The following is a 17,087-nucleotide window of genomic DNA, read 5'->3' as shown; positions in this document are numbered from 1 at the left end:
CCCTGGACCAGGTTCAGCAGGGCAGTCTCAGCAGAAGAGGCTCGGGCAGGTTCCTCAAAGACACTTCGAATTTCCGAGAAGAAGGAGTGTACAGAGGCAGTGACGGGGTCATCACGGTCCCAGAGCGGTGTGGCCCATGACAGGGCTTTTCCAGACAGAAGGCTGACTACGAAAGCCACCTTAGACCTTTCAGTAGGAAACTGATCCGACATCATCTCCAGATGCAGGGAACATTGGGAAAGAAAGCCACGGCAAAACTTAGAGTCCCCATTAAATTTGTCCGGCAAAGACAGACGGAGGCTAGGAGTGGCCACTCGCTGCGGAAGAGGTGCAGGAGATGGTTGCTGCTGCTGTAGCTGAGACTGAATCTGCTGTAGCTGCGACTGGAGTTGCTGAGTCATGGTGGTCAAGTACGACAGCTGGTGATCTTGTTGGGCAATCTGTCGGGCTTGCTGGGCGACCAGTGTGGGGAGGTCGGCGACAACAGGCAGAGGAACTTCAGCGGGATCCATGGCCGGATCTACTGTCACGATGCCGGCTGGCAGGTAGTGGACCCTCTGTGCCAGAGAGGGATTGGCGTGGACCGTGCTAGTGGACCGGTTCTAAGCCACTACTGGTTTTCACCAGAGCCCGCCGCAAAGCGGGATGGTCTTGCTGCGGCGGTAGTGACCAGGTCGTATCCACTAGCAACGGCTCACCTCTCTGGCTGCTGAAGATAGGCGCGGTACAAGGGAGTAGGCAGAAGCAAAGTCGGACGTAGCAGAAGGTCGGGGGCAGGCGGCAAGGTTCGTAGTCAGGGGAGATAGCAAGGTTCTGGTACACAGGGTTTAAACACACAAAAACGCTTTCACTAGGCTCTAGGGCAACAAGATCCGGCAAGGAAGTGCAAGGGAGGAGACTAGATATAGCCAGGAAACAGATGGGAACCAATTAAGCTAATTGGGCCAGGCACCAATCATTGGTGCACTGGCCCTTTAAGTCTCAGGGAGCTGGCGCGCGCGCGCCCTAGAGAGCGGAGCCGCGCGCGCCAGCACACGACCGCAGGAGACGGGAACGGGTAAGTGACCTGGGATGCGATTCGCGAGCGGGCGCGTCCCGCTGTGCGAATCGCATCCCCAACGGCCATGACAGGGCAGCGCTCCCGGTCAGCGCTGACCGGGGAGCTGCAGGGAGAAAGGCGCCGTGAGCGCTCCGGGGAGGAGCGGGGACCCGGAGCGCTAGGCGTAACAGTATCTAATGTATAAAAATGCTTAACCACAACTATTTATTAAGTTCCTTCAAAATTTTTTGTATACTTGTGCCTCTTCTGCCTATTCATTTTTTATGATCACTTTAGGTTTTATTCTGTGAAGTATGAGGAGAGGTACAGTTGGCATCTCTTTTATGCTTTTATTAAAAGGATGAATTTTGCTCTTTACAGTAGAGGAGACCTCCCAAATTCAAAGAAAACAATCATGTTTCCTCTTTGGAGATACAGGTAGTGCAGTAAAGACAATTGGGGGAATTTACTATGAGGGAGTCTAAAGTAAAATCCTGTAGGCTTTCGACTTGCATGATTTATTAAAAAGAGAATATATATATATCGATATCAATGATTGCGCTTACCAGAGATCGACGTTTACGGAGAACATTTGTATAGGCAAGTAGATATGACAATAGGATAAGCCACCTTAGATCTGCCTGAACTCCTGATGGGGTCGGTAAACATGAAAAAAATCACTGGATGCTTATAAGGAGGATCTTGATCTGGTGCTTCACTAAAACATTGGGTGTTTATTATGGTGGTCCAATAAATATAACAGACAACTATTGGCAGTATTGGCATTTTACAGCACGTTTCTGGTTCAAACTGAACCCTTCCATAAGTACAATGAACCCCGAGGAAGGGTTCAAACTAGAAATGCATTATGAAATGCCAATACTGCAATATACTTTATGTCTTTTATATTTATTGTGTCATATTAACCCCTTAATGACCAAGCCCATTTTCACCTTAAGGACCAGGCCTATTTTATTTTTGCATTTTCTTTTTTTCCTCCTTGCCTTCTAAAATCCATCTACAGACCCAAATAAGGGCTTGTTTTTGGCGAGACCAATTGTACTTTGTAATGAAACCTCATTTTACCATAAAATGTACGGTGAACTAAAACAAATATTTTTTTAGAGAGGACATTTAAATGAAACTTTGCACATTTTGGAGGGTTTCGTTTTCACACTGTACAATTTACGGTAAAAATGACATGTCTTCTTTATTCTATGGGTCAGTACGATTAAAATGATACCCATGGCTAGATACTTTTATATTTTTGTACCGCTTAAAAAAAATGTAAAACTTTTTGTCCAAAATCAGTAATCTAAAATCGCCCTATTTTGACCACCTATAACTTTTCCATTTTTCCGTATATAGGGCATTATGGGGACTCATTTTTTGTGCCGTAGTCTGTACTTTTTATCTATACCACATTTGCATTTATAAAACTTTTATATAATTTTTTATTATTTTTTTTAATAAAATGTGACAAAAAAGCAGCATTTTGGACTTTTTTTTTTACTTTTTACGTTTACGCCATTCACCATACGGGATCATTAGCATTATATTTTGATAGATGCAAGCGGTAATACCAAATATGTTTATTTAAAAAAATTACGCTTTTTGGGGGTAAAATGGGAAAAACTAACAATTTTCATTTTTATTGGGGAGGGGATTTTTTTTTTTTTACACTTTTTATGTCCCCATAGGGGACTATCTATAGCAATAATTTGATTGCTAATACTGTTCAGTGCTATGCATAGGGCATAGCACTGATCAGTATTATCGGCTATCTTCTTCTCTGGTCTGCTCGATCTCAGACCAGAGCAGAAAACGCTGGGAGATGGACGGAGGCAGGTGAGGGGACCTCCATCCACCATTACAGATGATCGGATCCCCGCGGCAGTGCTGCGGGCGATCCAATCATCTATTTTATCATGCGCATTGCCGCAGATGCCATGATCTGTACAGATCACGGCATCTGAGGGGTTAATGGCGATCGCGGATGTCCGCCATTACCGGCAGGTCCCCGGCTGCTGATAGCAGCTGGGACCTGTCATGTAAGATGCTCGAGGTCATACACGGGACGTAAATGTACCGCGAAGTACCGCCAAACCAGGACGTACATTTACGTCCGTGGTCGTTAAGGGGTTAATAAACACCCTATGTTTGGGAGAAGCACCAAATCAAGATCAATTTTATATATGCCCACTAGTACTCTTAAATAATTAAGGGACTTCAGCAGCTGCCCTTGTCTGACGCTTTGAAATTAACGCTAACTCCAAGATAGTGTAGATTTCGGCTAAAACTTACACTGGTAAATCCGGTGTTTCTGCAGATCACACCCATTTCCCACCCACTTTACACTAAGCTCTGCCCACTTGTCGAACTATGCGCACTAGCGTCAAAAATTTGTCTATGTCGGTGTGAATTCTTCGTATCTCCCTCACTTTATGTAGATTAATATGAATAACCTTATATATTAAAGTGTGTGAGCTATTTCTGCTTTACATCTGTTGTGGTCGGTATATATCGTTCTGTGCTTTACAATAATGCATTTATTAAAAAAGTTTCAACTTTTTATGTTCTAAGCTTGCATTTGCTTTGAGCGTAAGTTCAAACATCATAACATGTTGTGACATTTTATTTTACACATGCATCTTTGTTCCCATTCAGTGAAAAAAAAAGGCAAAAAAATTGTCAACTCTTTTTTGCCGATTACGGACAAAAATGCGCGTGTAAAATAAAATACATCATTAAATTTTATGATGCGTGAATTTACCCTAAAGGACTAAATATGCAATTACATATTACACACCGTTTTAGGGATCCTACTTATATTTAATCTACTGTATGCAGCATCCGCCAAATTTAATGCTCAGCAATAAAAGTTCACATTTTACTGTACATGCTGGTAAGGATATGACTTGAATGCTTTATTAACGCCATTTCATGCATTATAAGTAGTAAATGACCACTGAGATGGTAAAAAATACCATGTATTACAACTGCTCTTAGACTTCCAGTACATGATGGGCACCTACAGAGATAAATTCCCTGTTTGTCACTGTTTAATATAGTATAAATTATTAGATATGCTATTTAGTCCTGGTCCATACAAGGTACTGTATATGCTTTCCTATGGTCTAATAAATACAGTAGAAATGTCTAATAAAATACTAATAACTGTGGATCTTGTTTTAAATTAAAAAAAAGAAGCATTATCCTTACTCCCTGGTCACCAAAATACAGGCAGAATTTTTTTTAATGTTGGTACACTAGATTCATGCTAATGCACAATCCAGACCAAAAGTAGTATATAATAATATATTGAATTATTATTAAATGTATCTATTCCATACTTTCAGTAGCAAACTAAAACTAAACCCCCGTTTGATACAAAAAGAATATTTATGGGCTCACTTGCATTTGGTTTTCCAGTCTGCTCGGCAATTCTGCTGCAGCAATGGATTTCTGCTGTACTGTGCCCATGGAGGAATCTCCGCTGCAGATGTTTCTGCTGCGGAAATCCCAATTCTGGCGTCCGCAGAAACATTGAACCGGTTCAATGTTTCTACAGATTCTACTTGGAAATGCATTGATGTCTGTGAAGATGGTGCACTTCCAAATGGAACAGAAAAGAATCCAAAGCGAGATTGCACTCACCTTCCACAAACTTTATTCAGCAGAGTGTAGGCATGGACAAGCAGAGGCAGGGGCACACCGGGACAAGTTGGCAAGTTGTTTCGCACTGGTTTGCACTTCTTCTGGCTGGAGTGACACACTCCGGCCAGAAGAAGCGCAAGCCAGCATGAAACGACTTGCCAACCTGTCCTGGTGTGCCCCTGCCTCCTCTTGTCCATGCCTACACTCTGCTGAATAAAGTTTGTGGATGGTGAGTGCAATCTCGCTTTGGGATCTTTTCTGTTCTGTTACGTTGCTTTATGCTGAGGTGCAACGCCTATGTCCACATTTTGCCTTGTCTGCAATCACACCTGTCTCCGCTTCTATATACTGCCCAATCCTGAAAATGCCGGATCCCCATCACTCCATTTTGCACTTCCAAATGGACTCAGTGCACCATCTCAGTGTGCACCTGTTTTTGGGCTGACATTCCACACATTTTTGGCCGTGAGAAAACTCTGTTTACCTATTCCCAGATACCTAAATTCCTAGAATAAAGGGGAACTCTTATACATAACATCTTATCCCATATCCACAGGATATGGAATAATTGTCTTATTGCAAGGATTGCGACCGGTGGGACCCCTGCGATCTCCTGCCCAGCACCCCAACTCTCTAGTGCAGGTATAAGCAACCTTCGGCACTGCAGATGTTTTGGACTACATCTCCCATGATGCTCTTACAGCCAAACTGCTGCAAAAGTATCATGGGAGATGTAGTCCAAAACATCTGTAGTGCTGAAGGTTGCCTATGCCTGCTCTAGTGTATTTCCAGCTCTCCTATAGAGATACATATAGGGGCGTGCCAGCCACTGCTTAGTGTAGTGGTCGACATTAACTCAAGCATGAAGCAGAGGTCGCTCCATGCATGGAGAAAGCTGAGGTGCCAGATAGGAGATTGCGGTCCCAGTGGTCAGATCCTGTGAATAGGGGATAAGATGTTCAGTACCAGAGTTCCCCTTTAAATGGTCACTTCATTTCTAATAACTTTTCTCAATTTGATAGTCAATGTGATTCCTAACATATTTGATATATGATTCTGTGTTATTGGAAAACCATATATAGTAAAAGTTAGATCAGGACAAATTACAGTAAGTGGGGATAGGATTTAGCATCTCCTATGTGCAGGAGAGAGAGACTAAGAAAGCCTGGGCTGAGTACCTGCAAGCTGAGCCATTTTTGCCTTCTCAAGATGATTTACACTGTTCCTTAAAGGTAAGTAAAGGCTTTCTTCTTATCTCTCACCACCATTTAATAAATACCCGAGTACCTTCTGCTGAATGACTACAGTGCTACTTATTTTCCCCAGACTTTATCTTGTCAGCAGTAGTAGCAGCTTAGTGTAACCCTTTCCTTGCTGTAATCCTGCTGCTTCTGTTTATTGCCTTTTCTGCTCACATAGCACCTTGCAAACATAGTGCATCAGTACTTTTCCCCAACATCATGCTCATTTTAGTGCACTTTTGCCAGCACTATGCCATGGGATAGTAGAGAATAGTAGGTGGTTTGACAAGAGAAGAAGGGGAAAGGAAGTCCATGTATGTGTATACTACTGGCAAACAGCCAAGCTCTGGCCCCGCACTCTGAAATGTAGAGAATGAAGAATGAAAATATATATGCATCAAGGGCTCAATAACAGTATACAGCACATATATGCTCTTGTTACCACTCTTAATGGTTAATCTTACAAAACCATGCAGTACTGCATACTATAAGGTAGGATACACCTTTAATTATTGTTAAACATTACATAGCTAATTAACATCTCAGAAAAAGTAAGTGAGCCATGAGAAATTACTTGCATGTGTGCAGAAAGCACTAATAAAATGTAGTGTGACTGCTATCTAAATCACAATGATAGAAAATACAATCTAACTAAACAAAAAATGCACAGTTATATTGTTCATGACTTTACTGAGCACACTGAATAAACATCCACAGTGCAGGGAGAAAAGTAAGTGAACATTTGAATTTAATAACCTGTAGATTCCTCTTTGACAGAAAGCACATCCACCCAATATTTTATGCAGCTCAGCTGGAAAAAAAGATTGGCTATTGAGCATGAATTTTGGATTATTTTAATGTACAAGCCCTGAGGCAGCAAATCCAATAATATTCTCTTCACCATGCAGTGGTGTGCATATGTGCTGAAAAATCCACTTCTGTCTCATCTGTCCAAAATTTTACCAGAAAACCTCAGAACATCCAGATGGTCTTGTGTAAATTTTACATAAGCTACAATGTTTTTTTGACAGCTACAACTCCCTTTCTGGTGTATTTCCATAAGCAACGTTCCTATTCAGTGTTTTTCTAATAGTGGACACATAAACAGAGGAACAGTGGCTTTTGCAGTTTGTAGAATCTTCTTTAGGTTTTTTATGCTGTTACCCTTGAGTCCTTTTGTATTTCTTTCAAAATTGTTCAGAATGATTTTAATAGGATAAACACTCCTAGGTAGTAGAGTAAAAACAGTCCTCCATTTTCCAACTTGTCTAGCCATGTATTGATGTATATCTAGGTCCTTAGTATATCTTTTTTTCAGCTCCATGCATCTCTATAAGGCTGGGTTCACATATATTAGGCATCCGGCATAGTTTCCCTCCAGCGTGCACCGTAGGGAAACTGATACTAGAACTGATCCCATTCACAAATCATCCAGTGTCTCAATTTTGACACCGGATGGTTAGACACGCCGGAAGACAATGCACAGGGGAATGCAGCTTGCTGTGTTCCCCTTTCCGCCGTCCAGTAACAATGGATGCCGGATGCCATACAACTGATGACAACTTCTAATCAATTGTGTCGAGATCTAGGCTCAGTACACCTATGCGGGACATAGGTGAACTCAGCCTAACTTGTCTGCTGGAAGTTGTTTGCATCAATGCATGGTTCACACTAACCAATCTTTCTTGAGAAGAACAGAATTGTCAGTGTGTCTTTCTTTAATAGGTGTACCATCTGTGAAACCTAGACTTCCAATCTCATATACTTAAAGCTGAAATTAGAGAAGGGAGAAGGCACATTCATGTGCAGGACTCCAAGCAATCCCACAGGGAGGAGGGGGGAAATGGCCTCTTCCACATTTGGTTGTGTAACATACACAACAATGGGAAGCACATAGTAATGGGAAGCACATAGTTGATAGGAAAGAAGAGAATTAATCCAGCGTTCAGGTAAAATATCCAGCTTTATTGTATTCCTTTAAAAGTAGAATTCACACCATAGTGCACAAAACATGACCATCTGGACGCGTTTCGAGCAGATCACCGCTCTTTATCACAGACTGCAGAGTTGAAAATTCACCTCCCTTAAATTAGGGAAAGGAAAGAGGAGGAGTACATACATCATTTTCTCACAAGTGTAGGTTAAAAAGCAATTAAGAAGAACACAATGACTTGGAAATAGGGCCGTACCCAAACACATGCAATGTGAACAAGACCATATTTGTGTGGGCGAGGCATGATAGCAGGAATTATCTGTACAGGTAATCTGAAACTTCGCAGGCACTTCAATCTGTTCACATATGCATTCACAGAGGACACAGACAGATAAGCGGATAATGTAACACAGTAAATGCCTAGAACTCAGATAATGCAACAAAGCAATAAACAATGTATGGCAATCCAATGTTACATGCACTAAACTAGGTAAATAGTATTACTCATAGTGTACCAGCAATTCTTGTCTGATATTGAGACCTGCAGGGGCACATGTATCTTGCATCAATTGCCAATATGCTTCCCTGTTTTGAAGTTTTTTGCGCAAGTCTCCACTTCTTTTACTTGGACAGATTGTTCTATGGCATATGTCTTGAAAAAGCTTTTTGAACACTTATGTTTTTCAATAAAATGCAGAGAGGCACCTGACTTGGAACGAGTGATATTTTCATCTATGTCATAGAGATGCTCCATAATACGTGTTTTCATTTTTCTTTTGGTGCATCCGATATACTTCAAGTTACAACTGGTGCACTCTGTGACATACACAATATTGGTACTATAGCAATTAAGATGCTATTTGATGGGAAATTCCCTCGTACTTTGTGTGTTTTTAAAGCTCTTGGTCACATAGACATACTGGCATGTTTCACAAATATTTTTTCGGCAACAGTAGAAGCCGCTGTAATGTAACCAAGTGCTAGTAGGGTGGATGGTTAACATGCCGGGAGAAAGTTGATGTAGGTGCTCACTAGTGTTGAGCGGCATAGGCCATATTCGAATTCGCGAATATTCGCGAATATATGGAAGAATATTCGTCATATATTCGCGACTATTCGCATATCCGTAATATTCTCGTTTTATTTTCGCATATGCGAAAATTCGCGTATACGAAAATTTACATATGCAAAAATTAGCATATAAAAAATTAGCATAACCGAAAATTCGCATATGCGGAAATTAGCATATGCAAATGTTCGCATATGCGAAAATTCGCACGCCAGTCTCATACAGTAGTATTAGAGCCTTCTTTACACCACACAAGCTGGAAGCAGAGAGGGGTGATCACTGTGTACTGTGAAAAAAAATAAAAATAAATAAATGAATATTCGTAATTACGAATATATTGTGCTATATTCGCGAACATGCGAAATTCGCGACTAAAATTCGCTTTGCGAATATTCGCGAGCAACACTAGTGCTTACCTGGAGACTATAGAGTTTCCTGCTGACAATATCTGTGACAATGTAGGATCTTCTTTTAAAATATTAAGATGTTTGTAAATTATATGTTTATCCTTCTTAGAGGAGGGAGAATACAAGAGGGCCAATACTGTTTTTTGTGGGTAAAACATACCGTTATTTCTTTCACTGGTTGTGCTAGACAGTAATGATATGCGATCCTTATGAGACATTATTTTTTCAGCTCTGTTGTCAATAATCTTGTTTGTGTAACCCCTGTCCTTTACTCTATTTATCCACCCATGTTTGTGCTGTTGGTAGATGGCTTCCCTACTGCTGTTCCGTTTCAGGCGTGTGAGTTCACCTGCTGGGATGGCTTTGATTGTATGGATCGGGTGATTACTATTGGCTCTCAGAACAGTGTTGCAAGATAACAGTTTTCTATATGTGGCAGTTTGGCTTTGATGATGATAGTCTGCTGTAATATTAAGATCTAAAAATGAAATCTCCTTAGGTGACGAATGGAATTTAAATTTGAGATTAAACTGGTTGTCAAAAATATAATTTACAAACATCTTCATATTTTAAAAGAAGTTCCTACATTATCACAGATATTGTTGGCAGGATGCTCTGTAGTCTTCAAGTGAGCAGTGAGCACCTACATTAGCAGATCAACTTTCTCCCGGCATGTTAACCATCCACCCTACCCCACTTGGTCACATTACAGCGGCTTCTACTGTTGCGGCAAAAATATTTGTAAAACATGCCAGTATGTCTATGTGACCAAGAGCTTTAAAAACACACAAAGTACGAGGGAATTTCCCATCAAATAGCATCTTAATTGCTGTAGTACCAATATTGTGTATGTCACAGAGTGCACCAGTTGTAACTTGAAGTATATCGGATGCCCCAAAAGAAAAATTAAAACGCGTATTATGGAGCATCTCTATGACATAGATGAAAACACCACTCGTTCCAAGTCAGGTGCCTCTCTGCATTTTATTGAAAAACATAACTGTTCAAAAAGCTTTTTCAAGACATGTGCCATAGAACAATCTGTCCAAGTAAAAGAGGTGGAGACTTGCACAAAAAACTTCAAAACAGGGAAGCATATTGGCAATTTTTGCTAGATACATGCACCCCTGCAAGTCTCAATATCAGACAAGAATTGCTGTTACACTATGAGTAATACTATTTACCTAGTTTAGTGCATGTAACATTGGATTGCCATACATTGTTTATTGCTTTGTTGCATTATAGGAGTTCTAGGCATTTACTGTGTTACATTATCCGCTTATCTGTCTGTGTCCTCTGTGAATGCGTATGTGAACAGATTGAAGTGCCGGTGAAGTTTCAGATTACCTGTACATATAATTCCTGTTATCATGCCTCGCCCACACAGATACGGTCTTGTTCACATTGCATGTGTTTGGGTACGGCCCTATTTCCAAGTCATTGTGTTCTTCTTAATTGCTTTTTAACCTACACTTGTGAGAAAATGATGTATGTACTCCTCCTCTTCCCTTTCCCTGATTTAAGGGAGGTGAATTGTGAACTCTGCAGTCTGTGATAAAGAGTGGTGATCCACTCGAAACGTGTCCAGATGGTCATGCTTTGTGCACTATGGTGTGAATTCTGCTTTTAACTCCTTAAGGGCTCAGCCCATTTTGGCCTTAAGGACATTTTCATTTACATTTTAGTTTTTTCCTCGTTGCCTTAAAAAAACCTCTTTTATATTTTCATCCACAGGCTAGTATGAGGGCTTGTTCTTTGCGCGACCAGTTCTCCGTTGTAATGCCATCACTCACCTTACCATAAAATGTATGGCACAACCCAAAAAAATACTGTTTGTGTGGGGAAATTAAAAAGACAAACGATATTTGGCAAATTTTGGAAGGTTTTGTTTTCACGCCGTACAATTTACAGTAAAAATGACATTTGCTCTTTATTCTTTGGGTCAATATGATTGAAATGATACCCATGATTATATGCTTTTCTATTACTGTTGTTCTATACTATTACTGTATTACTTTAAAAAAATTCGCAAACGTTTAAACCAAATTAGTACGTTTAAAATCCCTCTATTTTGAAGACCTATAACTTTTTCATTTTTCCGTATTTCCGGCGGTGAGGGCTAATTATTTGTGCCGTGATCTGTACTTTTTATTGATAATTTTTTATAAATTTTTCGGGGAATAAAATGTTATAAAAAAGCAGCAATTTGGGACCTTTTTTTTTTTTTCATTCACACCGTTCACCGTACGGTATCATTAACATTGTATTTTAATAGTTCCGATATTTACACACGCGGTGAGACCAAATATGTTTATGACATTTTTTTTTACACTTTTTGGGGGGGGAATGGGGAAAATGGGACAATTTACATTTTTATTGGGGGAGGGGATTTTTCTAATTTTTTTAACTTTTCTTTTAAACTTTTAATTTTACACTTTAACTGTCTCCATGGGGGACTATTTATAGCAATCATTTGATTGCTAGTACTGTTTAGTGCTATGCATAGGGCATAACACTGCTCAGTGTTATCGGTCATCTTCAGCTCTGGTCTTCTTGATCTCAGAACAGAGCAGAAGACCCGTGGAAGGCAGCGGAGGGAGGTGAGGTGACCTCCGTCTGCCATTCTGGATGATCGGATCTCCACGGGATTGATCACCGCATCTGAGGGGTTAATGGCGGACATTCCCAGTGGATCCCTGGCTGCTGTCAGCAGCCGGGACCTGCCACGCATGACCCAAGCATCGCTCCGATGCTTGCAGTCATATTTAGGATGTAAATGTACTTCCTGGTGCATTAAGTACCACCGCACCAGGACGTACATTTACGTCCTGCGTCGTTAAGGAGTTAAAGGAATACAATAAAGCTGGATATTTTAGCTGAAGGCTGGATCAGTCCTCTTCTTCCTTTCTACACAAGTACCCAGCCAGTATGGATCCATGCGGAGAGGTTTTGTGGGATGTGAGCTGACTTTCCTTTTACCAGCATGTAGTTGATGCCTGATGGAGCTGCGCATGCGCTGTTTTATACAGTAAAGCTACTCATCTGAAGTACCCGTGGCTCCGCTTCTACTATTCCGGACAGCGCTGGTTGATCCTGTTTGCCTCTGAAGTCTTCTCCTATCTCATATACAGTACTTAAAGTGAATGTAACACCTAAAACTATTTTACTGATTAAAGAAAGATACTGAAATATTTTCTTTTTCTTTTTATCTGTTTCTATTTTCTTATTCTAATTTTTTTTATACATTATTATAGGGGATGCCACCTTCCCAGAGCTGTTTTTAATAGTATTTAATTATATGCTTTATGGCAGGTTCCATGAACATAAGTGGCAGTGGACAGGATCTGTCCCATTCAGATGAATTGGAGACATTACTGGACATAATCTGTGACCTTTTCAGAGGTCATTCTACAGGGAGCAGCTATTGTGTGTACCTCTGTTATCTATACACTGGTGTCACCTTTCACTGTAATCTTGCCTGTGAGAAGTAATCTATACAGATCATGAAGTCTTAGCTTAGTTTTAGGTTTAGTGGACTGAATGTAAACTGCAAGATTTCAAGATTATAAAATATAGACAGTAGATAGTAAAATGGAAACATTTGAAAAAGTAAATGGTTAACATAAAAACCTGATTTAAAGAATAGGTCATTTTCTAATGACACATTGGGGAGATTTATCAAAACCTGTCCAGAGAAAAAGTTGCTGAGTTGCCCATAGCAACCAATCAGATTGCTTCTTTCATGTTTGAAAAGGCCTCTGAAAAATGAAAGAAGTGATCCGATTGGTTACTATGGGCAAATCAGTAACTTTTCCTCTGGACAGGTTTTGATAAATCTCCCACTATATCTTTAACCCTAAGGGTATGTTCACACTGAGGAATTGGAGAGGAAATTACTCGAGTAATTCTGCTCGCTTATTCTGCTCCAAATCATATTACAATAAGAGTTCCATTTACTTTAATGGACTTTCTGCTGCCCTGTTCACACTGAGGAATTTATGCTTGCAGAATTCTGACGTTGAATTTTGTTCCGCCTGAACATAGAACATGTTCGTTCTTCAGGCGGAATCTTCGAGTAAAAGCCCATTGAAGTCAATGGGATTTTTTGTTTTCCTGATGAAATCCATTTCAAGCGGAATTGAAACAGAATTCAGAATTTCCTGACCAAAATAATTCCTTGTGAATTCCTCTTAAATTCCTCAGGGTATGTTCACACTGCAGATTGCATCGGCCGAAAATACTTTGGTGGTAGGACTGTGGGGCACTGCAGTACTTGCGGAATTCCGCGCAAAGAATGATCATGTTCTTTCTTTGCGCGGATCAATTTCAGCGGCGGAATTGTGCGCTGCTGAAATTTTGCAGTGTGAACAGATCTCGTGGAATACCCATTCACACTGATGGTACTGTTCACTGCGCGGAATTCAACTTGCGGGATTCCGCTCGCGTGATTCTGCAGGAATTCCGCAGTTTGAACGTGCCCTGACATACCCTAACACTTTTTACCAGATAGCTCTTGGAAAAGTGAATAATACAGAGATTCATTCAGTTTCCTCCTTGCACTGTGGATGTTTACTTGATGTTCTCAACAAAAGACAAAAACGTTAGAACTGTTTGTGTTTTATTAGTTTGAATTGTGTTTGTCAAATATTGTGACTGAAGTCCAGATACTTCTGAAGGTTTCAAATACTTTTTCCTTCAACTGTTTTATGAACTCTTGTGTACCCAAAACTGTGCCTGTCACCAACAGTTTCTATTGTAATTTTTATTTAGATAAGCCAGTAATACTCTTTAAGAGATTTGTCAATGGGGTCTAACAACTTACCTCTACTTTTCATTGGAAAACTCTTCCTTGGTATTGACACTGTCCAATGTTTAAATACATTTATTATAATAAGTTTTACTGGGGGCTTAAATATGCTTCATTCTCTACTTATGCGAACACCAACCATCATTTCCTGTTACCTTTCTGTCCTGGTAAACACTATTTAAAATGGATGTTTTTGGCCCATACCTCATTTTGGCCTGGTATTAAGAAATAACACTGACATGTTCTAAATGACTATAATTGCATCTTATAGTATTGTTTTAGTCCTGACTTGTAAGGACTAGTAAGGATTCCTTCCTATAAGTCCATACCGCTCCACACTTGGAGATGTTTGGTGACGCTGCACTGGTACCTCTGAGAACACAACAAGAATAAATTAACAGGCAAAAAGAAAATTGAGGGTTTGATCTAATGAACACTTGGGGACAATCTAGTAATAGTGGCAACAAAAAGACTTTCAAAACATTTCCAAAACATCCCAAAATAAAAATCAATAAAAATATTTCAGGATTAATATCTGAGTCCACATTGTAGACCATGTTGAAGAATGTGAGTGACGAGACTGTGCCAAACATGTAGGCAAAATCTTTGTTAAAACTGGTTTATTGTAAAAGCTTAAGACAACTCAATGTCTAATTGCTAGAAAAATATGAACATATGATCCCGGATATAATGTGAATTGTACCCAGTAGGATATGAAGCACATTAACTGCTGCACGAGACATCTTACAGCAAACAGATTGTTTTCAACTTATTTTTTTTGCAAAGCTTAAAAAGACAATTTTCCATCAGGGTAATAACTATGTCATCATTTACCATTAGCACCACATAAATAGCTGAGAGAACTGTCCAGGGTCTGTAGAGCCAGGCATGAGGTGGGAAGCCCAGCTGTTCATTCATTACAGTACTGTCTGGGAAAAACAGAACTTCATATATTAAATGTGCAGAATATGAGACTTAAAGTTTCGTCATAGAACCTAAACAGATGGGCATGGTACTAAAGCAGATTTTTTATGTCGGAGTCACTTTCATAGAAAAAAAAAATGTATATAGAAGGACACTGACTGCTCCAGTGATGCACCTAATATAAAAGTATTGCATTATATTGTTATTTTTTATGTCGTATTTAATTCAAGAGGAATAAAAATTCACCAGTTTGTTTTCCGCTCTGCTGGTTTTCTAGTGAACACATCTAAAACCAACATATGAGGTTTACTTGCAGCTATTTTGACTGTATGTTTTTTCATTATGGCCGGTAGCAGATTTCTAAAATGTGATGGGAGCTTTTATGAAAAGCTTCAGATTTATCAAAGAGAACCATCCCTTTGGAAGCAATCTGAAGTCTGTTTTGTGTCAATTCATGGGAGATGGGAGGTTAAAAGCCCTTGTGATGTTTGCTTTTTTATATTGCCGCTGTTGTTGTTGCAACTGGTGGAATACTGGAGTGTTAAAAACAACAGGTCATGTTGAAACACATTCAACCAGTTCTGATATATTCCGATTTGTATCTATTCTTTATGATAAACAACATTCGATTACCAAACTGATAGGACTAGGAAATAAGCACAAGCTTTCTTTAAAGCCAGGGTTGACATACATGTCAAGTTCCGAAATAACTGAGAAGGGCCAGATCACAGAATCCTCTAACGGACCAGCAACATAATACATACTAACTAGATGGTGACAAATGCATTCAATAGTAACAAATCTCACATACCTTATATTAAAAGATCCGTCCAGTGCAGGAAACAAGGATGTCATTGATGTGTTTGTAAATGGGATCCCACCCCCCTTAAGCTTTCGTCCTCATTTGCTAGCTCTTGCATCCAAATAGATAATAAACTGTATGACTAATACATGCATAGTTGAGGAGAATCTGTTGGTCTGGATGTTGCTGCAGGGCATGGCATAGCAAAGCTGCTTGTTCCTAGGTGTACAGGCTGTGATTCCCTCCCTGTACCTTCCCATCCTGCTAATATTCTGCAGCCAGATGCATGCAACTGACTTCCACCAGTCTGGAGCTGACCTGCAGTGACGTCATTGCATCATTAAGTTTCCCCCTAGGAACACTAGGCTTCTATATATAGCAGCACATTAATTCTGCCAGTGAAGGATCTATCTGAAGCTCAGCATTAAACTCTGATTTTAACGCCCCCTTCTTCCACTTCCCTGCCAGGAACTGCTTTATCTTTTCTGTGCAGGCTATTCTCAGAACAAAGCGAATCCTATATCTGCCTTTTTATCTATCTATCTATCTATCTATCTATCTATCTATCAACAGGAGATCTATCTATCTATGCATCTACATAGTAAAGATAAAGCATAATGCCTTTCCTTTTTCCAGACCATAGTCTATCACTGTATAGGAACAGTGCTATAGAGCTAAAAATAGAAAATGCTTAGCAGCTAGCTGTCAGGAATAAAGGCAAAAAGAACAAGATGCTTGCTTCTATCGGGCATTTGTGCAGATGGAATTTCCCCATTTTAGAACACTTTTTTCCCCCAGCCATTGAATTTCTGATTTGCACTGTTATGAAAATGGAAGAACCCAACAGTAAATTCATTTGGAATTCTAGATAATGTGAACAATGACATTGTGAGGTTTTTTTCACCAGCATCAGACATGTGGTATAGTAAAATAAGCAGTGTTTTCAGATTGAATGGATTAGAATTATGCATTGTATGATAAATATATATGCATTGTATGGTATATATATATATATATATATATATATATATATATATATATATACACACATACTGAGTATTTTCATCATTTTCATAGAACCAAGTATGTAAGTAATGATCTTGGACAAGGATGAAGATTCTGATTGGTTCTATACTGATCTTTTTCTGCTCATTCGCACTATAAACCTATATGCTAAATAGAAGGGCAAATGACGTTTCCCATTTCTG

The 17,087-nt window shown here is 39.8% G+C and overlaps 1 long non-coding RNA gene across 3 annotated transcripts in view; it reads right to left on the bottom strand.

The window, feature by feature from the left end:
- LOC130368825 (uncharacterized) overlaps nt 1-16,184 on the bottom strand; it is a 32,541-nt gene extending 16,357 nt beyond the window's left edge. For all 3 annotated transcript variants that reach the window (XR_008892579.1, XR_008892578.1, XR_008892580.1), the window contains exon 1: nt 15,889-16,184. This is a non-coding gene — a long non-coding RNA (uncharacterized LOC130368825). The remainder of the gene's footprint in view (nt 1-15,888) is intronic.
- Nucleotides 16,185-17,087: the final 903 nt, after the last annotated feature.

Source organism: Hyla sarda, chromosome 4, assembly GCF_029499605.1.
Source record: "Hyla sarda isolate aHylSar1 chromosome 4, aHylSar1.hap1, whole genome shotgun sequence".
Taxonomy (NCBI): Eukaryota; Metazoa; Chordata; class Amphibia; order Anura; family Hylidae; genus Hyla; species Hyla sarda.
This window is presented reverse-complemented; position numbering and strand designations above follow the sequence as displayed.